This window comes from Phytophthora infestans, genomic scaffold, assembly GCF_000142945.1.
Source record: "Phytophthora infestans T30-4 supercont1.4 genomic scaffold, whole genome shotgun sequence".
NCBI lineage: Eukaryota > Oomycota > Peronosporomycetes > Peronosporales > Peronosporaceae > Phytophthora > Phytophthora infestans.
The window spans coordinates 3,347,094-3,354,104 of record NW_003303755.1 but is presented as its reverse complement, the minus strand read 5'-3'; positions in this window follow the sequence as shown (position 1 = coordinate 3,354,104).

The window sequence follows — 7,011 nt, the reverse complement described above, 5'->3', positions numbered from 1 at the left end:
GCAGCGACTTCGTGTGCTCTGCGAGCTCTGCGTCGTCGTAGCGCCCGCCGGGGTTCTGGTTGTCCAGCATGCTTGGTAGGCTGCTCTGGGCTTCGCTGTGCCCTGTGCTGGGGTCACTGCCGTCACTTGGATTGCTTTGTGGCGGTGGTGGCTGATTTCTAACTGGAAAGTTGCGAGTTCGCAATCTTTCAAGGAGATTTTCTACCAATGATCGACCACCTTGAATTCCGGATAAGGTGTTCGGCTTCTTCGTGTGACAGAACATCATCGTCACGTCCAGTAGCTACATCAGCCACATTATCAGCCAATCGGCGCACTCCTCGACTCCCATTCGCCAAAACTCCGCCAGCGTTTTGATCTTCCACACCAGGTGCGTCCGTTGTCGAGCCATGGACCCTAATTGGGCTCATAACCTGAGGTGACGCAGGGCGCGTCACTGGACTGCTCTCTAAGCGTAGGTCACTTCTAAGCGTAGGTGCCATTAGAGTAGACTTACACTTAAGTAGTAAAGCAATCAAAAGAGGTACGTAAACACAGTGAGTGCCGGGCAAAAGGCCACGACAGGGCTGCAGTACTGGTGTGGGCTTGCTCTCCTCTCTGAGGTTCGCTGAACCGCAAATTGAATTGTGAGAGAGAGAGAGCAAGCCTCACGCAAGCCAGTACGCCTCTCCGCAAGTTCTATTCGATACATAAACTAATATAAACCATACTTTACCTAAGTCAGTGTCGTCGTGAGCAGCACGGCGGCACGGTCGCTCTTGTCCATCGATCATAGTAAACTTGGTATAACCGCACGTGGCACGTCGGTAAGTGCGCAGCCGCAGGCTGCAGCAACAGGCGTAGGATAGGATGTAGGATCGGCTGTCAGTGTCAATGCCAGGCACTGACAGGCCACTTGTATGTACTGCTGGTGCTAGCCTCTTCACACAGGGGCTGGCATCTCACAGGTTTAATACAAACTATAAGTTACCTATCGAAATGCAATGTCGTTTGACCAATGCTTGGCTTTGAACGACCTTGGTACCTTGTACCAAATATCCCGAACTATGACGTGTCATACACCTGAAGTGTGAAGTGTCACACTTCATGTAACCAGGGTACACTTAGGGCTACGTACCCCGTTACAGCTGGTGACATTGCATTTCTATAGGTGACTTTTAGTTTGTATTAAACCCAAGCTTTATCTACCTATAAATATACTCAGTTTACATTCTACCTTAAATAGGTCACTTCGCTCTCCTTTTGATAAAGAGGGGACCTGTGAACTGCCGTTCATTGAGAGTTTGTAAACTCTCGGAAGCTAACTTCCTCTACCGCAAGGTGCTGTGTGACCCCGTCACAGCGCGACTGCACGAACTTCCGATAGGAGATCGCTCGGTTGAGTTTTGCACAATATGATACATGTATAATGTTACAGGATGGAATATTACACAATCCTGTAGCATACTATCCACCATTTCGGACCAGAGGTGTAGTAACTAAGTTAGTCTGACTCTCCTCTCTCCATATTTGGTGTGTTTTTAGAGTTTTTTTCTTTCAAAGTTTTTTACAGCTAAAATTATTAAAAGAAAAACAACGAATACTGGTTTTAGTACCGGTACAAAGTCGCCTCGGTTGACGGCACTTGTCGCACCGATTCCGTCTCGATTTCCCCTCAGTCCAGGACTTCTCCCTTGAAGCAGTTGTAGCAACTTCACCTCGGCCGGTTATGGGGCGACGCAAGCCTACAGCAGCGGCCAAGCACGCAGCACTATTCTCGGATGAACGCGTAGTAGTGGGTGTGGATGACCTGGTGCTGCTGCCTTCCGTGAGCGAGACGTCCATCCTGGAGAGGCTCAAGATGCGTCACGCCTCTGACGTCATCTACTCGTACATTGGCCACGTCTTGGTGGTTGTAAACCCATACACGTGGTTGGGATATATACGCAAATTAAATTGTGAGAGAGAGAGAGAGAGAGACAGATGCAGAGAGAGAGAGATCTACACAGATAGAGAGAGAGCCATCCTCAAGCAAGCCACATCGCTTCCCTGAGAGCTCTATTCTATGCGCAAAATCATATAAACCATACTTTACCTAAGTCAGTGTCGTCGTGAGCAGCACGGCGGCACGGTCGCTCTTGTCCATCGATCATAGTAAACTTGGTATAACCGCACGTGGCACGTCGGTAAGTGCGCAGCCGCAGGCTGCAGCAACAGGCGTAGGATAGGATGTAGGATCGGCTGTCAGTGTCAATGCCAGGCACTGACAGGCCACTTGTATGTACTGCTGGTGCTAGCCTCTTCACACAGGGGCTGGCATCTCACAGGTTTAATACAAACTATAAGTTACCTATCGAAATGCAATGTCGTTTGACCAATGCTTGGCTTTGAACGACCTTGGTACCTTGTACCAAATATCCCGAACTATGACGTGCCATACACCTGAAGTGTGAAGTGTCACACTTCATGTAACCAGGGTACACTTAGGGCTACGTACCCCGTTACAGCTGGTGACATTGCATTTCTATAGGTGACTTTTAGTTTGTATTAAACCCAAGCTTTATCTACCTATAAATATACTCAGTTTACATTCTACCTTAAATAGGTCACTTCGCTCTCTTTTGATAAAGAGGGGACCTGTGAACTGCCGTTCATTGAGAGTTTGTAAACTCTCGGAAGCTAACTTCCTCTACCGCAAGGTGCTGTGTGACCCCGTCACAGCGCGACTGCACGAACTTCCGATAGGAGATCGCTCGGTTGAGTTTTGCACAATATGATACATGTATAATGCTACAGGATGGAATATTACACAATCCTGTAGCATACTATCCGTCATTTCGGACCAGAGGTGTAGTAACTAAGTTAGTCTGACTCTCCTCTCTCCATATTTGGTGTGTTTTTAGGAGTTTTTTTCTTTCAAAGTTTTTTACAGCTGAAATTATTAAAAGAAGAACAACGAATACTGGTTTTAGTACCGGTACAAAGTCGCCTCGGTTGACGGCACTTGTCGCACCGATTCCGTCTCGATTTCCCCTCAGTCCAGGACTTCTCCCTTGAAGCAGTTGTAGCAACTTCACCTCGGCCGATTATGGGGCGACGAAAGCCTTCAGCAGCGGCCAAGCACGCAGCAGCGGCCAAGCACGCAGCACTATTCTCGGATGAACGCGTAGTAGTGGGTGTGGATGACCTGGTGCTGCTGCCTTCCGTGAGCGAGACGTCCATCCTGGAGAACCTCAAGATGCGCCACGCCGCTGACGTCATCTACTCGTACATTGGCCACGTCTTGGTGGTTGTAAACCCATACAAGTGGTTGGATATATACGCAAATTAAATTGCGAGAGAGAGAGAGAGCAAGCCTCACGCAAGCCAGTACGCCTCTCCGCAAGTTCTATTCGATACATAAACTAATATAAACCATACTTTACCTAAGTCAGTGTCGTCGTGAGCAGCACGGCGGCACGGTCGCTCTTGTCCATCGATCATAGTAGACTTGGTATAACCGCACGTGGCACGTCGGTAAGTGCGCAGCCGCAGGCTGCAGCAACAGGCGTAGGATAGGATGTAGGATCGGCTGTCAGTGTCAATGCCAGGCACTGACAGGCCACTTGTATGTACTGCTGGTGCTAGCCTCTTTACACAGGGGCTGGCATCTCACAGGTTTAATACAAACTATAAGTTACCTATCGAAATGCAATGTCGTTTGACCAATGCTTGGCTTTGAACGACCTTGGTACCTTGTACCAAATATCCCGAACTATGACGTGTCATACACCTGAAGTGTGAAGTGTCACACTTCATGTAACCAGGGTACACTTAGGGCTACGTACCCCGTTACAGCTGGTGACATTGCATTTCTATAGGTGACTTTTAGTTTGTATTAAACCCAAGCTTTATCTACCTATAAATATACTCAGTTTACATTCTACCTTAAATAGGTCACTTCGCTCTCTTTTGATAAAGAGGGGACCTGTGAACTGCCGTTCATTGAGAGTTTGTAAACTCTCGGAAGCTAACTTCCTCTACCGCAAGGTGCTGTGTGACCCCGTCACAGCGCGACTGCACGAACTTCCGATAGGAGATCGCTCGGTTGAGTTTTGCACAATATGATACATGTATAATGCTACAGGATGGAATATTACACAATCCTGTAGCATACTATCCGTCATTTCGGACCAGAGGTGTAGTAACTAAGTTAGTCTGACTCTCCTCTCTCCATATTTGGTGTGTTTTTAGAGTTTTTTTCTTTCAAAGTTTTTTACAGCTAAAATTATTAAAAGAAAAACAACGAATACTGGTTTTAGTACCGGTACAAAGTCGCCTCGGTTGACGGCACTTGTCGCACCGATTCCGTCTCGATTTCCCCTCAGTCCAGGACTTCTCCCTTGAAGCAGTTGTAGCAACTTCACCTCGGCCGATTATGGGGCGACGCAAGGTTGGATATATACGCAAATTAAATTGTGAGAGAGAGAGAGAGCAAGCCTCACGCAAGCCAGTACGCCTCTCCGCAAGTTCTATTCGATACATAAACTAATATAAACCATACTTTACCTAAGTCAGTGTCGTCGTGAGCAGCACGGCGGCACGGTCGCTCTTGTCCATCGATCATAGTAAACTTGGTATAACCGCACGTGGCACGTCGGTAAGTGCGCAGCCGCAGGCTGCAGCAACAGGCGTAGGATAAGATGTAGGATCGGCTGTCAGTGTCAATGCCAGGCACTGACAGGCCACTTGTATGTACTGCTGGTGCTAGCCTCTTCACACAGGGGCTGGCATCTCACAGGTTTAATACAAACTATAAGTTACCTATCGAAATGCAATGTCGTTTGACCAATGCTTGGCTTTGAACGACCTTGGTACCTTGTACCAAATATCCCGAACTATGACGTGTCATACACCTGAAGTGTGAAGTGTCACACTTCATGTAACCAGGGTACACTTAGGGCTACGTACCCCGTTACAGCTGGTGACATTGCATTTCTATAGGTGACTTTTAGTTTGTATTAAACCCAAGCTTTATCTACCTATAAATATACTCAGTTTACATTCTACCTTAAATAGGTCACTTCGCTCTCTTTTGATAAAGAGGGGACCTGTGAACTGCCGTTCATTGAGAGTTTGTAAGCTCTCGGAAGCTAACTTACTCTACCGCAAGGTGCTGTGTGACCCCGTCACAGCGCGACTGCACGAACTTCCGATAGGAGATCGCTCGGTTGAGTTTTGCACAATATGATACATGTATAATGCTACAGGATGGAATATTACACAATCCTGTAGCATACTATCCATCATTTCGGACCAGAGGTGTAGTAACTAAGTTAGTCTGACTCTCCTCTCTCCATATTTGGTGTGTTTTTAGGGTTTTTTTCTTTCAAAGTTTTTTACAGCTAAAATTATTAAAAGAAAAACAACGAATACTGGTTTTAGTACCGGTACAAAGTCGCCTCGGTTGACGGCACTTGTCGCACCGATTCCGTCTCGATTTCCCCTCAGTCCAGGACTTCTCCCTTGAAGTAGTTGTAGCAACTTCACCTCGGCCGATTATGGGGCGACGCAAGCCTACAGCAGCGGCCAAGCACGCAGCACTATTCTCGGATGAACGCGTAGTAGTGGGTGTGGATGACCTGGTGCTGCTGCCTTCCGTGAGCGAGACGTCCATCCTGGAGAACCTCAAGATGCGCCACGCCGCTGACGTCATCTACTCGTACATTGGCCACGTCTTGGTGGTTGTAAACCCATACAAGTGGTTGGATATATACGCAAATTAAATTGTGAGAGAGAGAGAGCAAGCCTCACGCAAGCCAGTACGCCTCTCCGCAAGTTCTATTCGATACATAAACTAATATAAACCATACTTTACCTAAGTCAGTGTCGTCTTGAGCAGCACGGCGGCACGGTCGCTCTTGTCCATCGATCATAGTAAACTTGGTATAACCGCACGTGGCACGTCGGTAAGTGCGCAGCTGCAGGCTGCAGCAACAGGCGTAGGATAGGATGTAGGATCGGCTGTCAGTGTCAATGCCAGGCACTGACAGGCCACTTGTATGTACTGCTGGTGCTAGCCTCTTCACACAGGGGCTGGCATCTCACAGGTTTAATACAAACTATAAGTTACCTATCGAAATGCAATGTCGTTTGACCAATGCTTGGCTTTGAGCGACCTTGGTACCTTGTACCAAATATCCCGAACTATGACGTGTCATACACCTGAAGTGTGAAGTGTCACACTTCATGTAACCAGGGTACACTTAGGGCTACGTACCCCGTTACAGCTGGTGACATTGCATTTCTATAGGTGACTTTTAGTTTGTATTAAACCCAAGCTTTATCGACCTATAAATATACTCAGTTTACATTCTACCTTAAATAGGTCACTTCGCTCTCTTTTGATAAAGAGGGGACCTGTGAGCTGCCGTTCATTGAGAGTTTGTAAACTCTCGGAAGCTAACTTCCTCTACCGCAAGGTGCTGTGTGACCCCGTCACAGCGCGACTGCACGAACTTCCGATAGGAGATCGCTCGGTTGAGTTTTGCACAATATGATACATGTATAATGCTACAGGATGGAATATTACACAATCCTGTAGCATACTATCCGTCATTTCGGACCAGAGGTGTAGTAACTAAGTTAGTCTGACTCTCTTCTCTCCATATTTGGTGTGTTTTTAGAGTTTTTTTCTTTCAAAGTTTTTTACAGCTAAAATTATTAAAAGAAAAACAACGAATACTGGTTTTAGTACCGGTACAAAGTCGCCTCGGTTGACGGCACTTGTCGCACCGATTCCGTCTCGATTTCCCCTCAGTCCAGGACTTCTCCCTTGAAGTAGTTGTAGCAACTTCACCTCGGCCGATTATGGGGCGACGCAAGCCTACAGCAGCGGCCAAGCACGCAGCAGCGCGCCAATGCACGCAGCACTATTCTCGGATGAACGCGTAGTAGTGGGTGTGGATGACCTGGTGCTGCTGCCTTCCGTGAGCGAGACGTCCATCCTGGAGAACCTCAAGATGCGCCACGCCGCTGACGTCATCTACTCGT